The 13780-nt window shown below is 44.6% G+C and overlaps 1 long non-coding RNA gene across 1 annotated transcript; it reads left to right on the plus strand.

Moving 5' to 3' along the window:
* Positions 1-210: 210 nt before the first annotated feature.
* LOC146176914 (uncharacterized) lies at positions 211-10252 on the plus strand. The gene is made up of 3 exons (XR_014701578.1): positions 211-395; positions 1201-1323; positions 9984-10252. It is a non-coding gene; the product is annotated as an uncharacterized LOC146176914 (long non-coding RNA).
* The last annotated feature ends 3528 nt before the right edge of the window (positions 10253-13780 follow it).

The raw sequence follows: 13780 nt of genomic DNA on the forward strand, positions 1-13780 counted from the left end.
TTCTATTTCTCTAGTACCTTTAGCACTTTCCTTCCTCCATGACATTTAGTAAACAGAGAGTTCCGGTCATGGTTCTGGTAAGGGGAGCGGCTAAAACTCGCCATGAATAATGCCAGTGTTGCCTGGATTTTTGCTGGACAGTCGCCCTGAATCCCTAGCAATCCCTAGGTCGGATTGTCCCTAGTTGGGGGCACGGCGTGCCAACGGGCTACCGCTCATCGCCCGCCACCCACCCTGCTTGGGGATGCCGCCGGTGCCGCGGCGGCGGTTTGGTGCCGTGGCTTTTGTTGTAGTAAACGAGACTGTGCCTGTTCCACGGACGGGTGCGATCGAACTGACTGGTGTGCGCGCCGTGAACAACCCTGGCACATCTGCTGCGGCTTCGGTACAGAAAGGTTAGTGCCCGTTCTGTGAAAAGATTTGTTTAGTTGTGGACAAAGCATGCCAATGAAGGTGCCGCCATGTTCAAATTTTAGCTGCCCCTTTTGCGTGCAATGTTCGTGGTTATATGCTGTCCGCTTACCGTTCTTATTTGTCACATACTGCAGGGATTTGTGCCAAGGTATGCACTTACAGCACGCGCCAATTTAGCACGGTTGAAGGCGAGCACTGCACTGTCTTATGATGCTGCTGACTGGCGCTTGATGCTTTGTCTTTTATCAACCAGATACTCACGGCACTCGTCAGTGATTAGCTGCTTAGGGCGACGAAGCTCATTTTATGCTTTTTTCGTTCTTGGCCCCGATTCTCCATACGCTGTTCGTTTTGATCACATCCGGGTGAAGTACTTGCCTATGATATCGCTCGAGCATCACTACGAGCACCCTCATTTCCCCTTAATTGATCTGCTTGTAGCTTGAAACTAGTGATACATATTGAGCACCAAAAGCTCAAAACTAGCACTGAACCTTTTACAGCCAAAAGCGGCAGCTATATGGATGATATTCTGCGTACCCTTGATGAAATTTTACCTAGTTTGCGTCGGGTACGACAAAAGGATAAGCTCTGTTGAGACAACAGAAATGATAACGTAAATACCGTTTAGACAACTCCATTGTAGCACGGAGACCACGTAGCGGTGCTTCGAAGTAATGAACTCGCTACTGAACTCCCCTTATGTGTGTGTGATTTTTCTTTCCTGTATGTACCTTTAGTTTCTTACACTCCTTACTAGAGCCCTGCACGGGTTGGATTTTCCAGCCCCTTCCCTGGCCCACGTTTGAAGACCATCCCGGGCCCATGGTACCAAGCCGATCGGCAATGATTACATGGCCGTGGACCCGGCCTGCGCTTCCACGACAGGGCCCGTGCCAAACCTGCAAAGTAAGTCTGAGCAGACGCCTTAAAAATGTATTGCTTAACTAGCACATAACAATAAATCAAGATGAGAGACAAACCTTGCAAAATATTCTTGGTAGAGAAGGGCACAGTTAAAGCACCGACAGAAGCAAAGGCTTGGTGAAGAATATTTTGAGAAGACATTTTATGTAAAGCTATCTAGCACAATGTACATTTAAAAGGTATGGATTACGGGCATTTTAACTATGACCCCTTATAAGCAATTGGCTCTTGGTGCAAGTTCTTTGCTTAATCACCTACAAAAAGACTGCCCCTGGCAACTTTGCCCCAGGAACATGAGTGGGCTAGGGCAGAAAAAACCAAAATTTACATATTCATTGAAGAAATCACAGCCACATTGCCACATCTCTGTGGAGACGAAAAGCGGTAGTGTCTGTTCATTGTGCATGTATATGTTATTGGATATGTAAAGATTCCTAAAGCAATAAGCTCTTATCCTACAGCATTTATTGTAGCGTAGAGACATTTTTTGGAGGGGGGGGGGGGGGGGGGGCAAAGCAGACAGTCAGAATTTTTATAAACAGATGGCTGCCTGCCGAGCAGTCAATTGAAGTTCCTTGTCCATGGGCTGTTATGAGGCTTCAAATGTCCAGCCGTTAGCAGTAACACAAAGGTTAGAAGCTACCCTCTTGCTCACTGATTGCTGAGAAATCCTAAGCTGATGGCGTTGAGTACTTCAGTAGTAGGCACGTGCTTATGCAAACGGGCTGTGTCATGCATGACAGGTTACAGCACTTCATAACACCTCCATTGTAGTACAGTTCGCTATCGAGTTTTGAGCCACTGGAATGATTTTAGTGCTTGAATTCCATCTCCAAAAGAAGCCATACACAGCTTTACCCAGCCTGGCCTGGTTCCGCCACTGCAAGCTGCAAGCCCAGGCCTGTATGTCAAGCCCGAGCCAGGTCCAGACCAATAAAAATGGCAATTTTCCAGCCCGGCCCAGGTTTTCGGGCTGCCCGAATTCATGCTCTGCTCCATACACTGTTGAAATTATTTGCCGAGAATAAGTTCTCAGCAGGCAGTACTTTGGTAATCTTTGTTAGGGAGAAATTACATGCCATAATTTTTTTGCCCTAGAAACTTGGGCGATATCTGGCTTACACGACTACCTCAAAAATATCACCCAGATGTGTCCCTTGCCTGCAGTCGCTTGCTGTACAAACAGCATTGCAATTTATTTGCTGACACTATGGCGCATGTAGTGCGAAACAAAAGCAGGTCATTATTTGCTAAGTGATGATTGTGAAAGCATGAAAAATTTTAGTCACTGCTATTTTCATGGGAAAATGTCGCATGGCCTTGTATAGCCAATTAGGGCCAATTGATGAGAAATTTTTGCTCAAGATTTCTGCCAGCAGAGTAGGCACTGCTGTCATTTCTAATAGCTATTTCGTTCATTCATTTGCAGCGGCAGCAACATGTTCTGTTGTCTGTGTCTTGTGCACCCATATTCTGTTCGTTGCTTTAAAACATTTCTGGGTAAGTGCAGTCGAGACCGCGAGCATAGTGTTGGGCGAATTCACCAGGCGGCATGACAAAAGGAGGCAGTGTGGTGTAGAGGAATCCACTTGTGCCAGACAGACTGCAACCATGCCAGACAGGTTGCCAAGACATCGAACGAGAAGCCAGACTAGCCTATTGCCAAGAAGCTTACCAAATGCGGAATCAAGCCAAGACTGAAGCGGCAGCTACAAATGCGGCACCGGCCGATGGCTAATGCTCTTGACTTGGTTCAAAGAGAGCTGAACCTCTACAATTTTTAATATTTCATAACAAAGGCTTCAAGGATTTGCCTCAAGTGATTCCAGGTAGCCCTGCATGCACAAACCTTTTTCACGGATACACCTGCAAGAAACAAATAGTGGCGCGTAATTGCTCCAAGCGATGTTCTCTTTGTTTTCCTTTTTAACTTGATACCACAAAAAGCACCCTGTGTGGCAGCACCTGCTGACTTGGTCATGTCATGTGGCCTTGTGATGTCACGCAACCTGACGGACAGTCATTGCAGTGCTGCGTCACCTTCCTGCCACTTGCCAGATACATGCCCTAATTTTTCATGCATGCCAGATTTTCTGCAGTATGGGACCCATCACAATATTTTTTGTTGCTAGAATCTAATAGTGCAGTGTTTCGTGACTTTTTTGTCGCTTGTCCTGCAGCAAGACACATTTATTGCTGAGATATTTCGATTTGAAGTTGAAGAGGTCTGCTTTCCTTCCAAGGGATTTAGACTTGCGAAAATGACGCAAACGATGGTGTAAACATAGACTCCGTGATTCTTGATGCATAGCGAGCAGTGCAATCTAGCAGCAGCTGAAATTAAAGCTACAGTTCGCCAAAGCCGTCTATTTGTTTGCACCAGGCATAGATCCTGAGCTTGACTGCAAAGTTCTCGCAGTGAATCTTGACCTTGGCACCCACAGAGCATGCGGTGCTTTTTAGAGTTGCGGTCACTTGACTAACAGGATAGAATGTACGAGCGCTGACGTGGCGGCAAAGTTTGTAGCTAGCGAAGCTATGGATGCGGCCACTGACATTGCCGAGCTACCATCACGAGTGACGAGTAAAGACTGCTACAGATGGTCTTTTTTGAATAGCAGCAAGGGGTGAACAATGCATTGTGGCAGAAAGTTAAAATAAAAAAGGGGTACACAGGGCCTGTTTTGTTCAATTTATTTCGTTTCCTTCACTATTGTATTTCTTAATATGAACCAACTGAGCTCCCTTTCGTTCAATGCTTCCTTGGGTGTCTACACCTTATGTGGTGTACTCTAGCGTCGCTGCCCTGCAGATGGCAAACTGATGTGCCAGTAAGGTCTGTGCATGCACGCTGGGACAGCAGACAATAGAGAAATAGAGATATTTTGGCAAAATCCTATGCTTATCATAGATATGAGACATCGGTGACACTATTAACAGCCAGCAAAAGCATTCAGCACACTTGGGATGCAATTGTTTAGGGGTGAGTGAAAAATATGTAAAAAATGCAAGTGCACTACACAAGTAATGTAATGCGAGAGGTCTCAGCTGTTCGTGTGGCGCAATGGCTAAGACATTCAGTTAAAGCTCCAAAGGACTTAGGATTAAATCCCTTTCGAGGTGTTTTTTATAAGCATCCATACCATTTTAAATCTTACTTTTTCCAGCCTTTCTTTTCTTTCCCAGCTCCACTCGGGTCTGTGGGGGTTTATTCTGCCCAGTAAGTTGTAACTTAATCCTGTGTGCATTTCATACCAGATTTTTCAATAGAGAAGCGCTTACTGAGGCATGAACTTCATCAGAGGAAAACTCTGCTGCTCCGCACTTGTAAACCAAAGCATGTATATCAAAAATGAAACCATGTGGTGATGCCAAATGCATAGCTGTGACTTCAAAGAACCAAAACATACCAAAACGAAACTGACTGCCTGTGGCACTGCCAAGCGCAAATTTATTTTTGGCTTCCAATATTTAGCCTGTCTTTTTGCCATTTTTGGAACAAAAGTTAACAATTCAAACATGCAACCATAATACATGTTAGGCAGCCTCCGGGATCCCTTGCATGTCATTGTGCATGCATTTGCGATTTCTGTATTTCTGCAATGCCTGCATTTCTGTTCTCTTTTTTCTACCTTATAAGAGTTTTGTTTTCAGTGAAAGTGGTGTTTTTGTGATTAGGAGCCAGTATACCATCGCTGCAAGCCTACTTTTTCTTTCAGTGTTCCTTTAGCACTACTTGCAGGTCTACTGCAGGTCTTTCATATTGCACTCTGAACAACTTTTTACCCATGCTTTTCATTAAGGTTTTCGAAGCATGATGGGTTGCAGCGAATAGATTTGATTGCACCTGAAAACTTCAAACACAAATTGAGAGCCTGTAATTTCTTTTTTTTTTTTTTTGCTCACTGCGTGTTCTTTGCGAATGATGAATTTGACCACTTACTTCACGAGGGAAGGCTCGAGGATGTTGAAGCTACTTCGATTGCCCGTCACTAGGCACAGTTATAGCAGTCTCGTAGCTCACTGGTGCATGAGGTATTTGACGTTACTACTCCTTATCGCCATAGACACCAGCAGGCTCAGCATATGTATCTAGGCATGCGGCTTCTTGTTGGTTGACCCCTTATCATTTATACTGCGCAGTTTGTTGAATAATGGAAGCGTACAAGTTGACGCAGGAAATGAAACGCCATGCAGTCCTCGTCGCACTGGCCGCGCGCCATAGCGACTTGGAAATTGCCAACTTTCTGAATGTAGCGAGGTCTTTTGTTAACAAGGGGTGAACAGAACTGATGTGCTGTGACGGTGACGTGGCATCTGTGGCGAAAAGGAAAAAACACAATCAGCGGTCAGACGTCGTCAGAACACCTGATTTTCTTCAGAGGCTGCAAGTCATCGTGAGTGACAACCCAGAGAAGTCAATGCGGGCCATTGCAAAGGAGCTCGATGTCGCAGAGTCAGCTGTCAGGCTTGCTGTGCACGAGGACGTGCGGTACCATTTCTGTGTCATGAGGAGGGCGCAATTCTTTTGTGGTAAAGCTCGGGAGAATTGTCTGCTCTGGTCCAAGCGCTTGCTAGGCAAGCTGAAGAGCCTGGAATGCTCTTTTTTTTTTTTTCTTTCAGATGAAAAGAACTTCGATCAAGACCAAAAAGCTAATTGCCATAATGAAAGATGGCTTTACGGAAGCGCTAATGAGGTGCCGACAGCATTGCACACAAAATTTGTGTGTGATGGTGTCAGCAGCCGTCAGCAACAAGGGCGATGTCATGCTGCCACACTGTTTTGCAGAAGGACTCCGCATTAATACTGCCGAGTACGCAGAGGTGCTTGCCACCGTTGTGAAGCTCTGGACCGATACTGTTTCGAAAGAAAGGAAAACCTTGTGTCTTTCAGCAACATACGGCTCTCGCCCACACCGCCCGCGTCACCCACGAGTGGCTGGCCAACAACTTCCAATAACCACATCACTCCCAACTTGTGGCCTCCTAGTTGTCCAGATTTGAATCCACTCAGCGTCGTTGAGAGAGAAGCCGACAAAAGACCACATCATACAAAAAACTCTCCGCCTTGACTGGTGGGGTAAACCTTCTTTTCCTTCCTCATTTCTTTTTTCTGGACTTTTGACCAATGCACAGCAGTTGGTATAGTTTTTGTTCTTTTTCTACTCCTTTATTTATTGGCCTAATGAAGAACTCTGTGATCCCTCGCTACAAAGGGGAGTGGCCGCATCAGCATCATGCAGACAAGGAGAATTTTGATGTGTGTTTTAACTCATCCTCACGATAGACAAGGCAGTGGTTACGGCGCTCGACTACTGTTCCCAAGAATGCGGGATCGTAACCGGGCTTCGGCGGCCGCTTTTCGATGGAGACGAAAGCAAGGCCGCCTGTGTTCTATGCGATGCGAAAGAACCCCAGGTGGTCAAAATTTCCGGAGTCCTCCACTACGGCATCTATCATAGCCTGAGTCGGTTTGGGATGTTAAATCCCGCAAACCAAACCAAACCACTGTAGACAAGATTTATGTGCAGTTCACGATCCCGGGCGTGGCGCAGTTGGTTAAAGCTTAGGCTGGCGATGCGAGGGATGCAGGATTTTTATTTTTCCGATGACATTAGTTTCGGTTTCAGGTGATGTAATTTGATTGAAAGCTATATTGTGACCGAACGAACGCCGACAGTATGAGCCATTAAAGCGCAGCTGCCTCACTTTTCGAGAATTCTGCGACATTCAGGAATTTGACTCTCCATAAGCTGTCGGTAATGCTTTGTGTGCTATCTTTAAAACTGATGAAGTAATCAACGATTACAATTCGAGCTTCTCCTCACAGCACTGAAGGACTGCGTAGAAGCTCTATGATGACATCAAGGACGGTAATATTTTTTTCTTTTCGTTACCTTCGCCCACATCATGCGGTCCTTTTTTTGATGCCATCAAACAATGTTTCTGGGCCTTCAATTTTGGTAGCCTTGTTTTTACTTCTTTCAACCAAGCCATTCTACACGGGAAACATACCGGTGCCGTCAATGATGTCATTATGTTCCCCCCACACGTCGCTGTGTGGTGAGGAGAAGCTCGATAGCTGAAGCGGTTTAAATCGCTATTTGCGCCATTGTTTGAAACGCTAGCGCGAAGATATCTTGCATGTTTAACCTGGAAGCTGTAATCATTTGATTCCTTGAAACTCATCAAAATCTACAACCAGTGCAGTTTCCCTTTAAAGGCTTTCGCCTTAATACAGCGCTCGATGTCATGCTGATGCCACATGTAACGGAAAAGGACAGCCTCAGTGTCACTGCCTACCTTCAGCGTGCAGAAGTAGCCCGACGACTCGCCCAGCTGCGCATAAAAAGCCAGCAAGGCACCAATGCCTAAATGACAATGAAGATTACAAGCCAGCAGACCGACTCTAGGTTTGGATGCTGAATCACCATCGTGGATTTAATGAAAGCCATAAATTTTATGCTGCTGTTTCCGCAAATCAAGTTCACTCATCTAGATGAAATGGGCTATGGAATTGTCCCCAAATGCTGCTGACAGCACCCCAGGGATGATACATGTCCAGAAATTGTATGTTGTGTGCCTATAGCCCTATTATAACTGATAGACACTGTTTATATTTTGCTTGATGTTTATTTTTGCCTACCTTTCTATTCAATGTAGAGCATTGGGCCATTGCTTCTTTGAGAGGGAAGTCATACCGCAAAGCTTTTTTTTTTTTTTTTTTTTTTTCACGCTTTACGCTACCTGGACGCAGCTTTTACTCTTTTTGTTGTACAATGATGATGCACAGAGATTTACCTCGAATAATTGCCACAACACATCACTGCTTCTGCATTGTTCTTGATCATTGTACTTGGCAGGTTTACCTCTGTTTCCTTGCTGCCTTTAAACTGAGCACTGGGCATTCTGTTGTTCGATGACCAGTGCCTTTGTCGTGATTGGCACCTTGTTGCAACGAAATAAAAGTGAATCCAGTGTGCAGATAATGCTGTCAAACAGAGTACCGAGTTCTTTTTGGCTGATAGTAAATGATGGAATAAGAACACAAGGTTGCAAAGAGCATATGTAGGCTCTTGTAGCTTGTTAATCGGTGTGATGAACCACTAGTTTAAGAAACACTATCACCAACCAAATTATTTATTAGAACCCAACATTTCGCGACCAACTCGGTCCCTTCCTTAGGGGCGACTAAAGTTCGAGGCCCGCAGTAGCAGGCAGCGGCCTATGCTTGGCCGATCTGAAGAAGAATGGCTATACACGCGCCTTTATTCCAATGTGCTTCCCGTCGTCGAGCTAGCAGGACAAGAGGGTCGGTCAGCACGGAAACGACGAAGCGCCCTCGCATTGTCCTCCCATACGTGGCGGGCACCAGTGATGCGCTTGCACGCATCCTGCGGAAACACGTCTGTGTGTCGCACAAACCTACCTCAACAGTCTGCCGTTTTCTGCCGCTACCAAAAGACCGTATTCCCAAAGAAAAATAACCAGGCGTTATTTATAAAATCTCGTGCTCTGCCTCGTATATCGGCGAAACAAAAAATCTGTCGGCGCATATTGCAGCACAAAAATGACGCTCGGCAATGGACCCCTTGCAAAAATCGTTAAGTAGGCTTTCCCACGCTGCTTCTTTCCCCAAACATGGCGTCACTGGCTGCCAGAAAAACGGCGATATAAGACCTGAAATCGCGTATTGCTTCTACACAGATGCATTTAGTGGTAATAGGGCAGTTATGCGAATATGTTCTGATGCATAAATCATATGAATTATGGCCATAATACAATGTTTCAATACATTGCAGTTCTGCCATTAGTGGGGAATGCAGCATAGAGGTGAAGCCGACTTAACATTTATGAAAGGGGTCTATTGAACTCGAAAAGCAACCCCCCTCGCCGAGCACTGCGAATGTGCCGACCACAAAATCACCTTTGACGAGGTGAACATACTTGATGTGGAGACGAATTCTTTCAAAAGACGTCACGTCTTTTTTCGGTTCATCCGGCTGACGGCTGCAGCAGTGAACAGGAATCCGGGGACGCTACCCTGGCTCTGCTACACAATTGGACTTCGCCACGTGTGCCTGCTACTGCGGGCCTCAAACTTCAGTCGCCCCTGAGGAAGGGACCAAGTTGGTCCCGAAATGTCGGGTTCTAATAAAAAATTTGGTTGGTGATGGTGTTTCTTAAACTTTTGTTTCAAGTACCCAACCAGGCGGAGTTACACCGAAGATGTTCAAGTCAATGAACCAATAGGAAAAGCTTTAGGCCTTTCCAGTGACAGGCTTTGTAAAGAACCAATGAGTGCGGAGGACAAGTCTATTTGCCATGTTTGAGCCTAGTCAGAGCCTCTATGAAGGCACACAAAGGACAACAAAGGAAAAGTTATCTAGCTCATTTTGGATATGTTGACATTCATCCAGCAGTAGTTATGGCTGACTGCATGGCAGTGTAGCCTAGCCTCTGAAATCTGCTTCCAAAAATTGATGTCAACATACGCAGTTTACTTGTGCAATCCGCTGGTGTTGGCAATACCTGTACTTTTTTTTTTGTATTTTGTATTTTCCAGTCTACAAGAGTTCTGTTTCTAGCTGTCTTTTTTTGAGACTCACTTTTGACAACTTGGAAAATCTTTCTTTTTGCAGAGTTCAAAACCTGGAAGGACCATATGGAAATCTGTGAAGTGGCTCATTTTGTTAGTGGCAGGAATGGCTCATCTGCATACCATGCAGGTTTTTGCAAATGCACATCTGTTTGTTAGCCGACTCTGAAAAATATGAGGGCTAAGGAACCTGTTCCACGTCATGTTCAAAATAGGCTGTGCTTATATGCCTAAGCTGCTTCTGACATTACCATGGTGCTTTTGATTTTGTATACAAATGCTGTCTGAATAAAAGGTGCCTACATATTTTGTATGTTTAATGAACTCAAGCATGTGATGGCTCACATGCATGACATTGTTAATGATGGTCCCCAAGATACACAGCATTTAATTGATGCTAAATATATAGAGTTAGCTGCACGTTAACCCTGTAACTGCCAAATTAACTCCCGAAAAACATACTAACATCGCCAGGTTTAGTTGTAATGTTTTTCATACCATTCTAATTCTAAAAAGTTTCCTTCATTAGTAAAGCATGCTGTCACTTCGCCATCTTTGTTTTGTTTTTACCAGTGTATGCACATCGCAAACGGGGTCAGAGTAACTGTCAGGTACAAATTCTAGATTGTCAGCGAAGCTGCTGTCTGAACTACTTTACGAAAGAGCTCTTTTTTTTTTTTTTTTTTAGGCATCACCGCCACCGGCACTCTTTGTGTGTGGCACTATCATAAAATGACTTTTGTCATGCCAAAAATATGTGCTAGACTGAAATGTGCATTTTTTTTCCATGGATAACTATGGCTCTGTAGAGTTGAAAATGCAATCAATGTATTTACCAGATCTATTCCTTTTTCATTGGCAGTGCAAGCAATGTAAGAGCAGGTTGGACAAGTGCCACTTGTCACTGGCAATACTGGCACAATTGCCAATGACACATGAAGCTCTGAGATAAAGGACTAAGCCAGCATATGGTTTTGTGGATGCGGAAAGTTATGTGTAGTTAGTCAAGTTTGTACACAGTCGTCTGAAAGATTCTCAACATTTTTACAATGATTATTGCAGACCTGCAATGAGACACTAGAATATTCACTTTTACATAGAAAAGTGATGCTGCTTCAATAGAGGCAATATGCGAAGATGCCCGTATGATATGCAGCAGTATTAGTAGTGCACAATAAAGGTTCCCAGGAGGCTAAAATTGTGGCCCTCCTACAGCCTGGAAATAAAACCCCATATACTTTGCTGATATGCACAGAAATACTGCCTGTTGATAACCAGACATACGCTGCACCTACCTCCACCATCTGTGCTTGCCTTGGATTGCAATGCCTTATGTAACGTGCACAAAGGGATTGTACTTTATTTTGCAATTAATTTCGCATGTATATTTTGGTGAACTGTCTGCAGCCACAGGGCCTGCTTTTGAGCTGCATAGATTGTTTTCTCCTCATGGAAGTTTACAGTTGACAAGTGTTCTGTTCGGTTTATGGGGTTTAATGTCTATTGGCTATGAGGGATGCTGTAGTGGACAGCTCTAGAAAATTCTGACCACCTGGGTTTTTTATGTGCACTGACATCGCAAAGTACAAAGCCGCCTTGCATTTCGCCTCCATCAGCTGCCACCGCAGCTGAGAGTAAACCTGTATCCTTGGGATCAGCAATCAAGCTCTCTTATCACTGAGCCACCGCAGCAGGGTACAAGTGAACATGGCTGAAAACAGATCCATGGCATGAAAAGTTTTCCCAGCTGGTGTACCTGTAGGCATAGGTTCAGGTGCAGAAACATTTTCTGCAAGATTTTGCCTTGCAAACAAGCAACATTTGTGCACAACCTGCGCTGTGTGCAAGGAGGCTGCAGTGACAAAGCTAAGGTAAAGCTTGGCCACAAAGCTGCACATGCAGAAAATGAAATGATGCATTTTGAAAAGCCCAATGCTCAGCTTCATTCAAAGATGTGTACAAAGCCAAAATTTCTTTCGCCAAACATGAAATCCATGTTTCCTGTACAGCTGTTGTGCATAAGATGCCCATCTGAAAACCGATAATCAAAAGTTTCGCACCTTGCTTAACTGTGAGGAATCCATTTTTATTGCATGCTTCAAGCTTACTCAAGCTGTTGGGCTGTTCCTAATTTGTTAGCATTGTGCAAATTTGCCAGCTGGCTAATGTGCATCATTTAAAATGATGCACTCTAGCCCGCAACCAAGCTTGAACAAAACTAGCCAGGGTTCTTCAATAAATTTGCATTTCGGAAACACCCTGGAGCCTGAAAGTTGCAAGGAATGGCGATTGCTAAATGGCTTTTTTCAGCTGCACAGTGCCTTCAATAAGCTCAAGCTTATGACACTATTTGGCAGTAAAGTCTTCTACTGGCCTGATTGGTGCACTATCCAGAAAAAAGCATTGACACTTGTGCTGAGCAGGTCTAGAATAGGAGATGTTAAATGGTTCACAGGGCAGAGCACAAGCTGCTTTATTCTAGTTGTAGGAAATTACCAACATTACAAAATAGAGAGAGGGTACGTACACAGGACAGGAAAGGAAATGGCTGACTAAATATTCTCAGCCTGTGGAGTCATCTGTCTGACTGTTGGGTCAAATGCTATGCAACCACTACATAATTCCATTCTTAAAAGCTTGGGCTCGCATCATGACAATGGCATTAATATTTTTCTATTTTGCTGCATTAAATAGCCGTATTGCTGACACAAGCTGCAAGTCTGCGAAGTGTTCACTAGACAAACTGCTTTCAAGCAATGTAAACCGTGAACGCCACTACTACTACCGTTCCACTAGCACAAGCAGCAAGCATCGGTGCCGGAGAGCTTCTAGCAAAGAACACTCAGAAGCATAAAAGTCGCACAAAAAAGTGCCTCGGTAGTAGTTAAACCGCTTGCGTTTTTCATTCCATAAGGTAAATGAACATGCGGTGCCGTTTCGAATGTCATCAACAGAGCGAGGGGTGCAGACAAGAGTAGTAGCCAAAGGAGAAATCTTCCCTACCGTGGTGGCATTCTATGCCATCAAGAGCAGTTCCCTCTAATACCGCGCGATGGGCCCTACGTAGCCGCAGTGCTCATCAATGTGCTGGGCGAGGAAAAAAGGTTAATAAATTATATTAAAAGCGATGGAATTCGGGCAAAAACAGCGGTAAGCAGATCAGAATAGAGTTTGGACAGCCAGAGAAAAGCCTACATTTTTTGTCCTGATTCAACCTCCTTAGTCCCGGCGTCACCCATTTCTTGGCACTTAGGTGCACACTTCTGAACCTAAGCACAAAGATATAACTTTCATAAAGCACAAAACAACCGGCGCAACAAAACGCAACATCTCGTATAGCGGGAACAATCGCGCCGTCGCGAGGACGTGCGGCGGCCCTTTGACGTCTTATGTCCTTACCTGCAAGAAAAAGCAGCACCTTGGATGCGGGACGTGTTATTTATTAGCGAGGACCGTGAAACTTTGTTATGGGTAAACATTCAGGACAAGATATCTTCAAAAAAGACGGTCACTTATGCGTCTCAGCGCAAAACATAGAGGCAGCCATCTTGAATGTTTTGGTCTTTTTCTCTTTTTGGTGTACATACACAACAGATGGCGCGAGACGCTACAAAAACGATAATGATGATAATGGCCGCGAATTTTGAAATTTTAATTTGCGCAGAAGGATGGCGTTTTTCGCTTAAATTAGGCGCAAATTCGACGAGTTTATAGGCAGACGCCAGGCATGAAAGGGAGATTCAGTTTGGCTACGAAAAAAAATTTACGCCTTACATAGCATAAAAACAAATCCCACTAATAGTCATTTTCGATTTCAATTACACTCGGAGACAACTTATG

Source organism: Amblyomma maculatum, chromosome 10 (genome assembly GCF_055883805.1).
Source record: "Amblyomma maculatum isolate TAMU_Amacu chromosome 10, ASM5588380v1, whole genome shotgun sequence".
Taxonomy (NCBI): Eukaryota; Metazoa; Arthropoda; class Arachnida; order Ixodida; family Ixodidae; genus Amblyomma; species Amblyomma maculatum.